An 18,501-nucleotide genomic window follows, 5' to 3' on the forward strand; every position below is an offset into this window, starting at 1 on the left:
TTCAGAGATGGAGCAATTTATTAGGATAAATATAGTTATGGCAAGGGAGTTTGCAGCAACTTGGAGAAGGGTAGGTTGAGAGATTAGTTGTGTAAATCCGTAGAAATTTATATACTGGGAGAGTTTGGAATGCAAAGGTTCAGCCAATTAATGTTTATGTCCCCAAGAAGGATAGTTTCTTTAGGGATATTTTGGGAGAGATATAAAAGTATATTTTACAATAGGGAATGTTGTCCCCTTGTGGGATGTATATGGCTACTACTGTTATGATAGTATAGTCATTAAGTTTTAGATTTGCTACCAATATCTCTGCAGGTGTAAAGGAGAGAACTGATTGCTTAGGATGGGATAGAGTGAGGTAATTAGAGTAAACTATGGCAATACCACCACCTTTTTTTTTAAGTGGTCTTGGCGAAGTATGTTGTAACCAGGAGGGAGAATATTTTTATCCTAATTTTGGGGTTTAAACCAAGTTTCAGTTACAGAGATAACATCTGGAGTATTATGAGATACCCAGGCATGAAACTGGCTTAGTTTGTTCAGGATACTTTGAGTATTGATAGAATAGAAATAAATTTGTTTATGCGATATAGATGTTTGGCTAGTACTGGGGGTGGTATTTACTACAGTGGTAGAGGTGGTAGTAGGACCAGGGTTGGGGTGTATGTCACATGATAGGAGCAAGGTTCTTGGAAAATTGTATGGCTTCATTTTTAGTGGGTAGATGTTGAGGTATTTTGACTTATTCTTAGATGTAAGAAAGTAGGAAGGATTTTTATTTTAGGGAATAGTAAATTATTAAGAAAAGTAATTATGATTCCAAGATTCTTTTCACTGCCTGTCCTTATAAGAGTAACTACTCTAATTATGTATATTTTCCTAGAGTCACTCCATTAAACTCTAGCTGCTACGTACCTATATGCCATTTAAACAATGTCAGGTTTTGCTGATAGGTAGCTTCCTCCTCTGTTCTTTTGCACCACAATGCGCTGTTAGAAAACAGTCTTTCTCTTCACCACAGCTTTTTCACCACTGTGCTTTTAGGAAACATCATCATTCTATTCACTCCAGTTTATTATGTGACAAAGAGTTGTTAAACCAAATCAGTTCTAACAGAAAGCCATGCAGCTCTGCACTGAATGTAAGATTTTCTCCAGATGATTTGAATCTAATTATCATTAATTCTTCCAGTAAGCCAGACGGTTTCTTGATCACTTCAGCAATACAGTCTCTATCACTGCACCTTTTACTTTTACCAGTCTACCACGTAGTAGTCTGAGGGATTATAATCGGAAGAGAAAAGAAATTCTGTTTCTTTTTATGTCTTTTTACAAACTGATCTCTTACCTCTTGCATTCCCCTAGTCTGCCCCATTACCAGTAAAGTCAGAACAACAGCTCGAGACCATTACTCTAAGTACTTCGCTCCCCTGATAACTAATACTACCCCAACACTACCCTCAAATGAGACTTCAGAATGGTCAGCCTCATGTAATTATACAATGAAACCTTTAAATCTATCCACAAAATTTCCACAGTTGAGTCTGTATACGCAGCCGGCAACACTAAGGATTTTGTTTAGTAGTGTCCAGTAGAATCAAGTACAAATACACTAGGAAATTCAAAAATAAAACACCCTTATTGTCGGTTAATATAAACGAACTGTATAACAAAAGGAAGTAATTAGAAAGTAAGATTAGAACTCCCTAGGATGTTAATAGTATTAAAAAACCTTAATAAGAAACTGAAGGCTGTTATTATAAGGACTAGCAAAGCATCACATGAACTGGTAATAGCATTTGAGACAAAGGATAACTACAAGTCCCTTATTCAGCTGTATTAAAAGCTAAGAAATAAATTATAACTTTGTACTGAACTTTTCCACAATGGAGCCACCTCTCAAATCCAAATGACACTGCAAACATTCTGGCAAACAAACTTACTGACAACTTCTCATTTGAAAGTCCCTTCCTAACTCCAGTCATTCCTGAGTCACTCCCACTCCTATCATTACCAGGGAACATGGCCTTCAGATACTTTCAAAGACAAAAGACACATTTTCCATGAGTCCAGATAACATACTGGGTTATTTAATTAGTAGTGTCATACACATATTCATAGAACTCCTCTTTAAACTACCTAGCCTAAGTCTAGCTACAGTCTGCCTGCCAAATCCTGATGCACTGCTGTGGTGTTGCCCTTTCAAAAGGTTGTAACAACCACAGACTCTGAAAGCTATAAACTTATTAGCCTTACGAGTCAGATCTGCAAAACCATGGAGGACATCATCACCAGCCTCTTAAATCATAATATGAAAAATCTTGTTAGGCTCGGCCAACAACAAAACTTTTTAGTGGCAAGAATAGAGTTAGAGCTGGGGTCAGTTATATATTACATAAGGCTAAGCAAGGCTAAAAGAGGCAGCACTGGTTAAATTGTTGGCATATTTCAAGCATATTTTGTTTCTTTATTTATTTATACTTTGTTGACTAGGTTACTCCCACTCACCAGTAGGCTCGTTTCAGAGGAGGCCTAAGCTGGTATTCATATTAACTAAGGGAAGTTTGACAAGGCACCAAAGAACTTCCCTTTCTCTTTACAACAAGTGCCACAGTATATTTTAAATCCAGCTGAGATGCCACCAACTCAGGCATATGGGATCTAGGTTTAACATCTCATCCATTAGACAGCATAGTCATCTTCAAGCAGCAAAGGTGACTTTGCTAACTGGTCGACAGCTGTTATTGTAGCTTTATGTATATGGATTGGGGGAATAGGGCAAGGGTTGTTACACAGTGGGGGAGTACAGCAATGGTTGTTATGGAGTGGGGGAGTACAGCAAGGGTTGTTATGGAGTGGGGGAGTACGGCAAGGGTTGAAGTTCAAGTTAAAGTTACATTAAATGTCAGGACCGGGTTAGCCTAAGTAGGCAATGTGAGTCAAAATTTAGGCTTAGATTACTCATGTATCTTACTCACTCAATTACCCAAGAAGTAAAATTTGTAGGTTACAGTATTCAAGACCAGGGCTGATACTGTACTGATTGTTAGGACTGTGCTAGGCCCAGGAAAACAAAATGACTGTGTATCTGCTAATTTCAGTTCTGTTCCTAGCCACATGCTCTAAGTGTATAGATTTATTTATTTATTTGTTTGTTTTAAGGAATGCAAGTATTGTTATAGTGGATATGAGGAATTAGTTAGGTATGCACATTATGTAAACCCACACTTTCAGTCATGCTGTCTCTTTATGCCTAAATTTAACTTACCACAAGCTGTCAGAGTGCAAGAGTAGTGCTAGGGTGAGAGTCAGTCATTTACTGAGTCTGAAAATTGGTCAACATTCTTGGAGAGAGTGAAGATAAAGTAATATACTTAGTTTGAGTAAACTTGTAGCACTGCTGATTAAAGAACTTGTAAGTGAGATTGTTATGGGTAGGAATAGGGAGGCACATGTCTAACAATATCTATTTAAAGGCCTTAAAATGAGCAACCTATGATAAGAAATAGTGAAATGCATCTATATAAAGGCCTCAAAGTGAGATAGTTATGGGTAGAAATAAGGATGTACATTCACAACGCCATCGATTTCAAGGCCTTATATTAAGTTGCTAACACACAGAGATAGGCTGCCAGGCCCAGATACAGTCCTAAATCTGCCTATTTAAAGGCATTAAAATAAAATGGTTAGGGGAATGGATAGGGATCATTTTTATTTTAAACATGGAGTTATTAAATGTGGGAGAGCATTAAAGTGGACATATTGGAGGAAGCCCTTCGAAAAGTAACTGTTTGTGCCCACCTGGGATATACTTATCAGATGTCAAGGCAAATGTAGATGACTTTTTGTTGACCAAGTTTGTTGATGATTACAAGTTGGGGGTCAATCACTGACTCCCCAAATGATGTTGATATCCTACAAAAATGACTAACGCAGACTAAGGCTGGTGTCAGAGCCATGGTCTCAAACTAAAGGCAAAGAGATGCATAACAATACCCTTTGGGAAATCAAATACCCTAGGAAAATGCAATATTGATAGCACCCCACTAAGAGTGGACCCAGTGGTGAAAGATCTGAAAAGGTAATCTGAACTTTGACCACCATGGGTCCATGGTGGTGAGGAAATCATAATAAGTGGCTTAGCTTATAAGTAAGGCATGGCAACCAGATCTAAATATTTGAAAGTACCACTGCACTGAGTCCTCATCAGAAGAGTAATCAAGTGCAGTGCACACCTTGGCATGTACCTCAACAGGCACCTACAACAGTTGGTACATCCTCCGACGTTCCTCACCAAAAAATACAGGGTAAAACAAACATTTCATAAGCAAGCTGATTAAACGCCCTATGACTGTATTCAGTTGTTGCATATTCACAAAACTAACATACAAGGGCTACCTGCTCCAAAGATCTAAACCTGATCTCTGACATGAATAGATCATGTTGGAGAGACAGATGTGTGTCCCAGAGATTGCCCCTCTTCTGGAATAGTCTTCCTATTCATGTGAAGCTGAACCCTTCCCTGATCATCTTCAAGTGCAATCCAGACCAATGGATGGGAAATCACAAATTCACACATGGGGTGGTGCCCATGTCCCTTATGGACAGAGGCAGTCTATGAAAATGGTGAAAACCTCACTTGTTGACCCTTGTTATCTTTCCCCTACTGATAGAAAATTGGATAAAATCTGAGTAAAATTGGTTATGCTTGTAAGGGTACTTGAGCTGTTAACCTAATAATCTCTTATGAACCTTTAAAAGCTATACATTAGTTTTACTTCATGCTTATTCATTTTTTAAATTATCATTGCTAGTTTCTTTAGTATATTCCTGTATGGAAAAACCTTCCCAATTAAACACCAAATTAATTTTCTTTTAATACAGCTGTCATAGTAACAGAAGAAAACATACATGCACCCAGAAAAAAAAAGATGATATAAAATAATTTAAATTCAAGATAGTAAAACGTAATCAACAACAGTAAAGGAACAAATTAAAGAAAAGTAGCTCCGATCTTTATTTGGTTTCATTCTGTTTCTTTAAATAACAGGCAGAAATATAACATAGAAATATAGAAAGGTATTATGCAAGTAATAAGTATAAAAAATGGAGTAAAAGTAAAACATTAAGCAATAAAATAAATTAGAGACATATTTTGAATGCAGATTTTTCTCAGTAGGAGCAGTTGCTCACAAATATATCCCAAATGATAATTCAAAATTCAAAAAGTAATAACAATACAAACAATAATTTAAGAACTACACCTTATTTTACTTAGATTTTGTTGCAATTGTTAAAAAAACATAAAACAAGAAATAAGTTAAATGATGGCCTTTTCTATTTCATTGTGTTTCTTCAGTATTTTGATAGCAGAACATGTGCACAGATTATAAAAGATATACTTTTGCTGTCTCTGGAGATTTACAATAGATATACATCTGGTTATTCCATTTAGTGAAAAGAGGTATTTTTACACTCTTGATGAGTATCTCATTCCTGTGCATTTGCAAAAAACTAGCTGCTGCATTTGGAATACTAGATCAATACAGTGATAAAATTTACAACTTTTTTTTATTTTTGCTGTCAGGCAAGCAATAGATAATTTATTTCACCATTAACAGCTGTTGCCCAGGACACATCGAATACAGACAGCATGCTGAACTTTCACATCTCTTCCTTCAGTCCAAATGTCCTATGAACAAACTTGAAGCCATCAAAGCCTTAACAAATGAATTTGACACCAGTTCAAAACTGAAAATGTTAATTTGTAAGCTACCTTGAAATTCAAGGTCATCAGTCACCTTAAAAGAAATAAGCTCCATAAACTATCTGCCTAAATAGTACATAGAATACAGTAAGATCTGAAACCCAGACACATACTTTGATCCAACAAGCCTGTGACATCAACAAACTACCCTACTTTGAAATATGCTAGGCCGTTTCCTAAAATAGCTTTTTGTTTCTTAATTTTCTTCTCTGGTAGTCTGTCTTATCAATGGCCAGGATGGCCAGCAAACCCTTCTTTTTATGAAAAATGTTCACATCAGATGGTCCATGCTTTTTCAAGTGCACATTACTATTGGGAAAGACACTTGAATACATACGTGATGTAATTCCTTTTATAGGACCAATATAGGTTTTGCAAATACTTGAGCTTTTGAGGTGGCATGAGACATTCATCAGGATTATTTGTGTTACGATTTCCTTGAGTAAGTAGGTGGACATTTCAGTCTGACTTGAAAAGAAGGAGAGTTCCAACTGCGTGTCTTGTGTATGGCCAGGGGTCAAAAAGTAGTTGTAAGCTGGGAAAAATAGTATAAAGAAGGATTGTTAGCCTTAACTCATGATTCTGTGATAGCAACTAAATCAGGCTTATGCAAGGAAATAAAGGCATTCATGTAGTCAGTTTTGTTTCTTATACTTTATACATTGATTAGGATACTTGAGAGTGGAGCTGGACCTGGATGAATTTCGATAATATCTCAAAGAAGGAGCAGGAGTAAGCCTGGTGAAAGTTTGTAAAGAAGCAGGTTATTAAATGATAAATAAGTATAAATAGAGAAAAAGACAGAGCCTTAGATGAAAGGCATTACTTTTGTCGAAAAGCATTTTTGTCAACAGCTGTTTAATTAGTACAATTTTGTTGACTAAACAGATGGTTGACTCCTATCAACAAAAGAAGCAGGTGAAAAGATTTTGGGGGTTGAAGAATATGTCCTTTTCCCAAGAACTGTGTGATCTCAGGTTCACTTCAGAATGTCAAAGTTTGAAAAATTAGAATTTCATATGGTCAAGACCATATGATCGAACTTTTAAATCTTCGAACATTCTGAACGGAAATCTCAATACAGTGCAGAATGAGAAATTTTCCCTTTTCCTCACTGTAGTTTGATCTCAGAGTTGGTATATTTAAATAGCAAGGGGGGGTGCAGGGGGGCTTGTTCCCCTGAAAAAATGTTGAGGAACATGGCTTTGTGTTCTTTTTGCATTCATTTCAGAATTTCAAAGTTTTAAAACTTTGATCATATGGCCTCAACCATATGAAATTCAAAGTTTTCAAACTTCAATGTTCTGAAGTGAATCCGTCATCTCAGAGTTAGAATATATAATTAACAGGGGGTGTGGGGGGGGTGTTTTAATTTTTCATGAACCGAAAATAGTACTCAGCGTATGCTTAGTAGCGTGTTGACATGTATAATTTCGATCATTTGGTGCTGACATTAATCACATTGATAGTGTAATTTGATAAAGGGTAAATAAATCCATAGATATATATAAATATGTTTATAGATATAGATATAGAGATACAGATACACACACACACACACACACACACACACACACACACACATATATATATATATATATATATATGTGTGTGTTATTAACTGAAGTAGTTGGAATGATAAGTGTGACAGAACATGCAAACAGAGGGAAGATGGAGGATATGTATGGTAAACTGAATGAAGATAATATAACATAGTATTAAACAGAACTGGGTGAACTATGAGTGGGGACTACTTGAAATAGTGAGTGATATGGTATGTATTGTTTGTACGGATATTAATATTTATTAGCAGGAGGAGTAAAAGTAGGTAGTTATGAAAAAAGTTGAGTGAATTGTGTGGTAAAGAAGAGAAACATACACAGTGATGCGTGTTAATGCTAGAAAGGAGACAAAGCTAGGAAGGAGGAGGAATGCTGATAGTTGTTTAAATGCGAGAGTGGAAACTGGAATGGGTGTCTTTAAGGGGGTGGTGTTATATTAGATGAAGTGGGTATAGAAATGCAGAAATAAATGTTCAGAACTGGGAGGTGTCTTGGGAATTGGGGTGGGATAGGAGGGAAGAGGGCCAGAAATCATATTTTGTGAGAGTCAATCAGCCTGTAAACCCTCAGTAAGAAAATTCACTGGTAAAACCGAAATATAATGCAAGTTTTATGTTCCAGAGAAAATAAGAGAGAACTATATTTTAAAAATAATATATATATATATATATATATATATATATATATATATATATATATGTATATATATATATATATATATATATATATATATATGTATATATATATATATATATATATATATTATTATTATTATTACCAGAATTAATTGATTAAATCAAATGGGTTGCTCAGCTGAGTTAAGTATTTATAAATAGTTTGATTCAAACACAGAAGTTCTTTAAGCACTTGACAAATGGAAGGAAAAGTAGATGAAGACTGTAAAATGTCACTTGCAATTTTATAAGTCTTGGCAAGGCCAGGCAGTTAAGAAAGAGTTTAAAACTTCCAATTACATTTGAATCTATACAGAAGAATGTTTGCAGCTTTAAGTACCTTGTGCAGCTATTTATTTATTAGTTGGACCCTGACAAGTGATGCATTTGCTCCATTAATGCATTCCTGACAAATTCAGTTTGTAGTGAACTTCCATGCTGTTTTGTTATCATAATATCCAAAAACAAAATGGAAGTAGTACTGGAATTTAACACAAAAATCAGTCCCCATTAGTTTTTTGTTTAAGTAGCTGATAAAAATCAGATAATTCATTGGTTTCTTCTTTGCAAAGCATGCAAGTCATCTAAACACCGTTATATCATATGATAAATTGTAAATCCTCGATGAACCCCATATAAAGGCTGGCATATATGAATTACTGACAGTAGCATTCATTTTTGAAGTAGAAAAAATTTTTGTTCATTACTTGGTCTGTGAAACATACCAAATAAGTGTTAAAACCTGGCAGATATATTATGCCTTAGAAAGCCAGAAATTTAAAGTTTGTAACCCTGTCCAATGCATTATGTTCATATGCAGGACAGTGATATCCAAAGTGCATAGATGCCAATTGTTTCCTGCTTCAAAGCTAGTCATAATTTACAGAAATGTCATGGTACCTTTAATATGTGACAACATTGAATAATAGTGGTTTCAGATAAATGGTAATATATTCTGACACTGGCTGATTTAAACTGACAACACCTGAAACAACGCTTGATAGAGGAGTCAAGTTAGTTGCTTTTCTTTAAGAGACTGTATGTTAATTTTTCTTCTTTATTTTTTGTCATTGCTGCTTATCAGAATAAGACCTAGTCAAGGAACTTTAGGTCAATTCACTTTACCTTAACATTCTCACTGCTTATCAGGATGAGACTTGGTGAAAAAGGCTAGCAATAGCTTTTACCACTCCGTAAAACTAAAGCTACTCACAAGGTAAGACATGGGAAGAGAAAGAGAAAAGGCTGCTTGTTTAACTACTGCCCATTGGGTGTTAACTAAACTCCAGACCGATACCGCTTATGAGTTTACTAGTGCTCAAATTAGCACCTTTCTGATACAAGTACTGTGGGTGCAGCCATTTGAGTTTTGATCATTTGGTATAGCTGTTGTGATGTTCAATGTTTCGTCTTATTAATATTTTGAAGTACACAGACACATACACAGACACACACACACACACACACACACACACACACACACACACACACACACACACACACACACACACACGTACATTAGCAAATCTCTCCTAGGACTCGTTATGTGGCCCCACTGTAATTTATTTACAGTGTAGGTTAATTACAGTGCAATCAACAGAATGCGTTAACCAGTGAAAGTGTTGCTTAACTACATCTGGTGTAGTGTCATGGGAGTATTTTACACTAGAGTGCTTCTGATGGGGTATAGCAAATATATAGTTTGCAGTCCAGTGTTGTGAATATGCAAGTATCTGTCTATTAGCTACTCAATGTTAATTTAAATGTACTAGTACTGGCTACATTAAAAGTATGAGGACTGCTAGACAATGAATATTAAATGCTAATAAACTCTTTCATGATCTATACCTTTATCTCTATTCTTTGTTCTTAATGTTCTCTTTCCCTTGTAGTGGTTTAAAGGCATTTGGCTTGACTGAGATGATATCTACCATTTACAAGTGAAAATCTCTTCTGTCTTTCTCGGACCAACGTTTTACAATTTCGAGTGTCAAAACTGGCTTTGTCATCATGACTTATGGGCATTGTTTTGCAACTGCTGCTGAAAGCATTCATTAAATGTAAGTTATATTCAACCTCTTTTAACTCTGCTTTATAGATGCTGTGTCATTGGAGTACACCCTAAGAAGCTAAATGATGCAAAACAAGTTGTTGTGTTAACTTAATGGTCTCATGAATAAGGTAGAAGCAGAAATGAAAAATGGTCATCCTTATTAAATTTACCAAAAAAGGAGGATGAACTGTAACTTTTATTTCAGAATTGTGACAAACCTGTAGAATATAAAAGAGGTGGTAATAGCAGTGTTCATATCTGTTACACATTTTTTTTTTGTTTTGAATGAGTATTTGGAGATAGGATTGTAACTACATCTCTCATATGTAAGACAAAACAGTTTATAAACTTATAATGCAATCAGTGCAGTACAAAAAAAATCTTTGCACATCTTCAAATTCAGCTAGAGAAAGAGATAGCTAGCTAGGATGGGTATATATATAGACAGACAGATATATAGACAGACAGAAACTAACTCATACCAGTTACACAGCTGTTTGGCTCAGTGCAATGTATGTACAGTGGCAAAAAATTAAACAAAAACAAGACTTTGTTTTCAGCCCTCTTTTCCCATCCCTACGCATTTGTGCTAAACCTAGCCCTGTTGCTGCCCCTGACCCCAACACTGTACTTTACCTTATGAAAAACTCTCTCCCTAACTATACCACTCTTCAGACATATTATATCTGATGGTATTATTAGGATTTGTGTTTTTCTTTGTTTTATATTTATATTTTCTTTTTTTTATTTGAATGGAATGCATAAGACGCCTGGCCTTTTTTTGCAATTTATTTTATTTAGAGTTTAGGCAGCATGTGTTTTTATTATTCATGGTATTTTGTGTGAGAGATTTTTAGTTGTTGGCATTAATTTATGACAACATTTTTGTGTTGCTGTTTTGAATTTCAGTGTCTTTTGTATCAGGAATAGTAGCTATATATAACAATATCAATACACAAGCAGCTAGCTTGACTGATAGATGGAGATATAAATATAAAATATTTAATGAGTGAGTTAGAGAGATATTGTGAAGTTTATCATTTATTTTTTTCAAGTCATAAATAAGGATTGTTGATATTTGAAAGAATTCAAGCAAATTCTGACTAATAAAGGCTTTTATGGATTTGAAGATATGATCCAGTAAAGACTGCTGCTATGTCCAGCAATCTTGACAATGCAACAGGGTAGGGACATGAGGTGTACAAGAGCAAATACAGGCATCATAGGATGAGACAGATAGAGAAAAAGAGACAGAGACCTAGGAGATTTGGGGAATACACTCAATCTATATCAAGATCACAAATATTAAGTAGTTCTGATAATAGTAAGTCAGTGAAGATTAGAGTCAGCATTTCCTTTGAGGGTTTGAGTGAAATATAGACGTAAACAACAGATAAGTGTTTGTCCATGTTAAGCGCTGTACCACATACACTATAATACTGCCCTACTGCTGGAAGAGGGAAATATGATTTAATAAACAGAAAAATGTTACTTCTTTTCTGTTTTGAGTGGGACTAAACTTCTGTGGTGCAAACTATGGTGCAAACTGCAGAGTTATAACCTTGTGGTTACCGGTGTTACTATATAGTCAATTTTCTTAAATAGCTATTGTTTATAGCTGTATATAGAAGAGTGAGAAAGAGTAGGCAGAATTTTATTATAGAGACTTCTTTCATGAATTCAAGCTAATCTTATGGCACTGGGAGCCATATAACATTAGGGAAGCAGTATATGAAATGTTCATAATACTTTGTAATTAATACCATCAATGCAAGAAACATATGCATCATAATATACAGTTTTTATTGAATAAGAGGTATAACAAACCGTATTAATATATGATAATTTCAAGTTAAACAGGTAGATCAGTTATAAAAAGCAATATATCGCTGAACAAAAGAATAAGTATGGCTTCTAAAAAAAAAGTGGAAAAAACGGTAACAGCATACTACAATGAGTGAAAATATTTGATGCCACGAGTAACACAAATAAATAAATTCTTTCAGAAATACCTTGAAAAATTATACTACCAAGTATATCTGAAAGAAAAGGTGTGCACAGTTCAGCCTTATTCAATGCTCAGACTTGAAAACACTTTCCTAATCTATCACCTTTTACTTATCTTAAGCAGTCAAATAATTAGTTCTGAACAGATACTAAAAACTTGAAACTGTCACTTTGAAAAGCCAATATTGCCATTATAAGTTACTGTCGCAGACATCCTAAGATCCAACATTTTACAATATCTGCAAAGATGTTTGTGCAGCCCTGAACTGACTACTCTCCTATGATGGTTATTCAATGATATTGCAGATCATAATCTTGTTACCCGTGGAATACAAGATTCAAAATGAGTCCCTAAATTTGAAGGCCTTACTAAATGTGCTATGTGATAGCATCCAACATTCATATCTCCACTACAACTCTATTCTCAAGAATAAATTAGCTAGCCATATAACTTATCCTCAAAGTATTTGTACTTTGGAACATGCCCAAAATTTAAAGAACAAAGTTGCATGGGATATAACACAGGATAAATATACTTCCAACTGAAGAGCATATTTGTCTTCTCTTAAGCAGGACCCACTATCCACTACCCATCATATAGCTTTGGTGTTGCCATTAAAAACTCTAGCAACCTCAGGTGCACATTTTCCAGCTCACATACCCTAACTTCTGATTCATCTTTAATTACTAAGAGGAGGTGTATCATCATTTAAGGTGTATGTCCAGGAGGAGTATTCGACATCTTCCTGAGGTAGGAAGTGTAAAATGTAAAAAAATGTTTCACAGTCAGGTGCTCATCACATATAAGCTTATATAAACCTTCTTTAATCATATCAGGTCCAGTCTTGTATTGCTTATTCAGCTTATCTTTGGGACACAGTGAAGAGAGATGCTATTGCTCATGCTGTGTTTTGTTGATAAGATGACTGATTTTGCAGCAAGCTGGAGAAAGTGCAAGGCAGGCTTTATATTGCCTCTCATAATAGATCTTTCCTTCACGTGCAGTATGCTTTTCCTGAGAATAATACTGTTTGGGGTATAGATGTTGTGCTCTTCTTGGGGGAGGAAGTAGGCTTTCCCACTCTCTCTTATATATATATATATATATTTTAAACATTGCAAATAAGTGTATTGCTGATGATCTCAGGTGTTTGTGATAGCATTTCTGAATACCCACAATTATTTTTAATACATTTCCTATGTACTCATGCTCATGTGATTCTAGCAAATGTTGCTGAGATTTTGTGCTCCATAGTGAAGCCATTTAGAATGTCTGTGTGATGATATGACATTATGTCAGATCAAAATGCAAATATATAAAATGTTTGTAGACAATTCAATAATCATCTGTTATGTTAACAGCATGGATAAATTAAATCAACTCACCCAAGAGTCATTCATCACCATAGAGGCCCGGCAGTCTGATGCACAGCTCTTACTTAACCCTAAAAAAAAAAAAAAAAATTCATCATATTTACCCAAAGGCATTCAAATGACTACAAAAATTATTTCAAGATCACTTCCTCTAACAACACCAACATAGCACTAGTTAGTCAAAATACGCCTCTAGGAGTCACTATTGACAAAAGCTTAATATTTGATCATCACACAAAAGTAGTTAGTAAAAAACACCCACCAAAAGCTAGAAGCCCTCTATAGAGTCTAACAATACCTCAAAGACAATGCCAAAAACAATATTACTCAGTTCCTTGTTTACCCTGCTTGCATATTGATTAACCTATAATCTCAACTCTCACTCCTGGAAGCTATAATAGTGTAGGAAATTTACAGACAACCATTGTTATAGGACACACCACCAATTCAGTTTTTAGAGCTAAGGCATTACCTTACACTTTCCCAACTAGTCACTTCATATAAAATTGTCTATTATTCAGATAAAAGCCCTAGTTTTTGAAATATTTTACAACTTTATAACCCAAGCAGACAGCTGAGATCCACTGATAACATGTTAACTGTTACAAAAACTAACAATTCAGCTGGTGACCCTTTGCACTCTTCTTTTCTGGCAAAAATTCGTAACTCCCTAACACAAGAGAGTACAAAAAAGATTCCAAGCACTGTACATACACAACTCCTGGATGAGGAATTTTCTACCACTTTCTCCTATTCTTTCCAACCACATTTCCATTAGTTATTGGTTCAAAATCACCTTCTTGTCTTCTCCCGTGTCTTCCTTCTACCTATCCTAAAACATTCTTTCTCATCTCTTAATAATAACCCTGCATTTCTTCCTTTTCTCTCCTTCTACCAAGTTCATTTGCAAATATGTCTCATAGCTCTTTAGACACTGCTGCATTTAATTAATGATATTTTGCTTAAATGTAATTTATTTGTTGATTACTTGTATACCTCTGTTTACTATGTTTTTATGTAATATTTTTTAGAGCTTTCTCCCCAGAAAAACAGTTTCATAGTTCATTACACGATGCTGCTATAAATTAATGATACTCTTTTTAAATATTTGTTGATTACTTGCATACCCCTGTTTACTATGCTGTTTATGTAACGCTGAAATTTTTTCTGGAGCTTTTTTCCCCAAGCCTCCGCTAAAAAGAGGTAGCTTTCTTCCCAGTCAGAATATCACAGTAAGCAAATGCAATGAATGAATGAATAAATAAATAAATATTGTTCATAGTTCATAGGTAGGTACTAGGCTATCGGCCCAAGGGCCTAAGTAAGCCTAGCCAACAAGGTTCCCTGGCTTATGCCACCCAAGAAAGTTAATTTGTTACGGAAAATGTGTATGTGCTTTTAATGTGTACTCAGAACTTTTGGAAGTTGACAGATATGGTACCAGCATTTATATATGAACGATTAAAGACAAAACTACTTTTGTAGCATATCTGTTAACTTCCTCACTCATGAATTATAGACAATGGTAAAAATAATGTTGGAAGTAATATCCAGAATCAGGTATAACTTTTAAATATTTCTCTAATTTACTTAAAAAAGTTAACAGGATAACAGGTTTTGCATCAATATGCATTTTCTGAACAATATGAGCTATGAAACTCAAGTCTGAAATTATTGACTTAATATAATCCACAATAATTGAACCAGAAATAAAAAATTATATGACTAATTGAAATATAAAAGAAGACAAAATCAGTCAGGGATGTTCTGCAAAAAAGGGACAGTATGTGGTAGGTTAACTGTATCAAGACACTCCATATATTTGCATCAAGCAGCTTGCTATGGTCTCTGAATATAAGAGCTGCTTTTCCTTTAAGGCATTTTCCCTTCTTCCTGAAGCTGTTGCAGTCATGACTATCAGGTGCTGATAGTGGAGGAGTGTGCCTCCAACATTGGTTAATCAAATGCTAGAAATGCATTTGATGCAATGGCTGAAGCTCTCAGTGGGTGGTATGGTGACTGCAGCAAGATACTTGTTATACGTGTAGCAGGCAGCCTGCCAAAGTTTCAAATAGAAGAGCCCTTCTTGTGCAATCAGTTGCTTTTAGAGATGAAATGTCAGCCTGGGAGAGATTTGCATCCTTGGAATTTTCTTTCAAATAAAGGGCAGCCTGTATTATAGAAGAGTATTCTAGAAGGAGTATATGAACTGAGCATTATCATAAAGGAGTTGTTTGTTTTATTTTAAAAATACAAAGCAAAGTAGGCCTATCATTTTATGTTTGCAGATTATTGAATAAAACTAAGTTTTCATGTATGCCCCTGTATCAAGTGTGTTTTTGGAACTTACACTGATGGAAAATGCAGGCAGATGATATTTCCATTCCTCAGAGTAATTGTGCTGCCTACTGCCAACCATTTTTGAGCTGAAAATTATCTATACAGCTTTAACTGCTGTGTTGCTGGTATGGTTAACTTTTATTCAAAACCATGGAAACTTTACTAGGAAAATCAAGAAATCTCAGGTGGGACTGCCAGCAGGTACAGTTATAACAAAAGCTGATTTTGCTGACCAACATAGTTATTGATCCCAAGGCTGTACTTCCTGTAAAGAAAATGACTTTGAAGGTGACCTAAATCCTGTTTCTTGATATTTTAACACTATGCCACCACAGAGAAATGTTGCCAAGAAAACTGGCCATAGGAGAGGCAATGAAAACAAACATGACGGCATACCTGATAACTAACATAACAAAAAAATACTGTTTTATTATCTAAAGTACAAACAACAAGATTTCACAGCTAGATTTAAAATGTAGATCTACTGATCGATTCAATAATGCATGACTTGGGCATGTTTTAAACCTCTGGCATGAACCTGAAAGCAGTAGCAAATGAAAGTGCTAGCAATTTTAGCAGTAGGCAAAATTAAAAGAAATTTACCCAGTAATACAAGAAAAAGAGTACAGCAAAGTGATCGCCAAGAAATCTGTAAGACTCTAGTATGCTTACTAAAGTGCTTAATAATTAATGACCCAATGTTTAAAAGATCAATTGTCTGCTTCTCAGGATAAAACTGTAATAAGGAGTGTAACATCTCTACTGAAACAGAAAGCAGGAGACAAAATGCTAGTTTCTTTCAAATATGGAGGAAAGGATGACTTTGCTGGGTCGCATGCTTCTAACACTGCACATAAGACAAAAATAAAATGACTAGAAAGCATTCTTTAATTGGGAATTTTCCAATAGCTAACATAATTGATTCAGTTCTGTGTCATTGTGTTGTAACCAAATAATAAAAATGTACAATATTTTTTGAAGGAAAGAAGGTCCAAGTCCTGCTAAATTTTGGAAGCATGCTTTCCTTTGTCAAGCTTCACAGAATGTAAAATAATAATAACAGTAGTGATGATAATAATAATAATAATAATAATAATAATAATAATAATAATAATAATAATCAAAATGCAGAGAAGATATCCTTTTATTGTATCAGAAAAGTATATCCCCTTACATGTGTAGAAATTATGACATTTTTCTGAAAGCTGTTGCATCCCAATGATGTAACTCCTGATGCAGCCCATGATTTAATATTACGAAAATAGGCTCCCTATTATGAAATATTATGAGACATCTGTGAGGAGGGAAAGTCATTGACACAATGCAGCAGTATGATATGCCCATAAAGTATGCGAAAGGCTAGGGACTCAGTTAAGTGACACACTGGGATAAATCCCAGACTGTACTCCAGATGATCGGGGTGGGTGGACATACAATTAAGTGAGTGGCTGACACCAAATCACCCATCAAGGTGGCAAGGAGCAGCTATACTAGCTGCACTGGTGACACCTGTGGGAACGCAAGTGTGTCACTACAGCATGGAGAGCCTTGAACATCCACTCTGCAAGCAGTGTGTTACTTAGCTGGGAGGCTGCAAATGAGCAGAAACTTGCATGCCCTTCCTGATACAGCTACATCATAGATTGCAGGCTACCAGTGGGGTGGGGATAGGACAGTCCATAAGATCTGCAGGCTGACCCAAATTAAAAGTAAAAAGTCTCAGTATCTTCTCTTTTAACTTGAATGGGATTGAGAAGCCATGTAGCCAAAACACTGGCATGTTTACAATCAATCATTTGCACATACCCCATGAAACTTCACAACAGGGGATTGATTACACAATGAGTACTCAAGCTTGACTGGGTCTTTCTTCCATTTTTACTCAATAGTTTGAGTGAACATTTTACTCTTTGGTTTAAATGTTATTTTGAATAGTTTACAGGTGCCCTAATGTTTATGGACATCATGTTTGGCTTTAAGCTCTGGGTTTTCAAAGTATTACCAATCAATCCACTTATGCTACAGTAATAAGCTCAAAAAAGGGCAAAATAAGGCATGTTTATAAATATTAAGGTCTGGCTTTCTTGATCTGAATGTACTCATAAAGACTTAAAAAGCAAAAAATAAAAAGTCATTGATATTCAGAATCCATGTAGCTGAAACACTCGTATATCCTTAAGGGTTTATTTGCACATACCCCATGGGCCTGCCCTACAGGATGGTTAAGTATTACACAGATAATACTCTATCATGGCTGGATCTTTCAATTTTTATTGAATGGTTTGCTTGTTTGACCTTTTACACTTTGGTTTGGACACTCTGTCCTGATACTCACCACTGATAAGTGAAAGTGGCCTGGAGAGCTGTCATCCCAATGGAAGAACAAATCGGTTCACTGGGTGAAGGAAGAAGGAACCACTGTGCTAACCCCGGGGGACAAAAATATTTGTGGGTAGAGCAAGGTGGTAATGTTCACATGGAGATTTAGAAACAAAACCAAGAATGAGGATAGAAAGTGCAAAAGGAGGCAGAATTTAGTTAGGATTAGGCTGTAAAAAGAAAAATGTCTGTTATCAGAATCATGCCCAAAGATAGTACAGCAGAATCAGAAAACTGTAAGAGATATCAGTATAGGAACTTAAAATGAACTGTTAGGAAATTCTGAAACCAAAATCAATATGATACAGAAGTCTGTGCAAAGACTTACATGCAGCATTAGTATAGA

General features: G+C 35.3%; 1 long non-coding RNA gene across 1 annotated transcript in view; it reads left to right on the plus strand.

Annotated features, from left to right (window-relative positions):
* The window catches only part of LOC122800077, a 1,513,804-nt gene extending 1,503,748 nt beyond the window's left edge, over positions 1 to 10,056 (plus strand). The window contains exon 3 of the long non-coding RNA XR_006364527.1: positions 9,895 to 10,056. This is a non-coding gene — a long non-coding RNA (uncharacterized LOC122800077). The remainder of the gene's footprint in view (positions 1 to 9,894) is intronic.
* The last annotated feature ends 8,445 nt before the right edge of the window (positions 10,057 to 18,501 follow it).

This window comes from Protopterus annectens, chromosome 4.part0, assembly GCF_019279795.1.
Source record: "Protopterus annectens isolate FY-2018-M chromosome 4.part0, PAN1.0, whole genome shotgun sequence".
Classification (NCBI taxonomy): Eukaryota; Metazoa; Chordata; order Ceratodontiformes; family Protopteridae; genus Protopterus; species Protopterus annectens.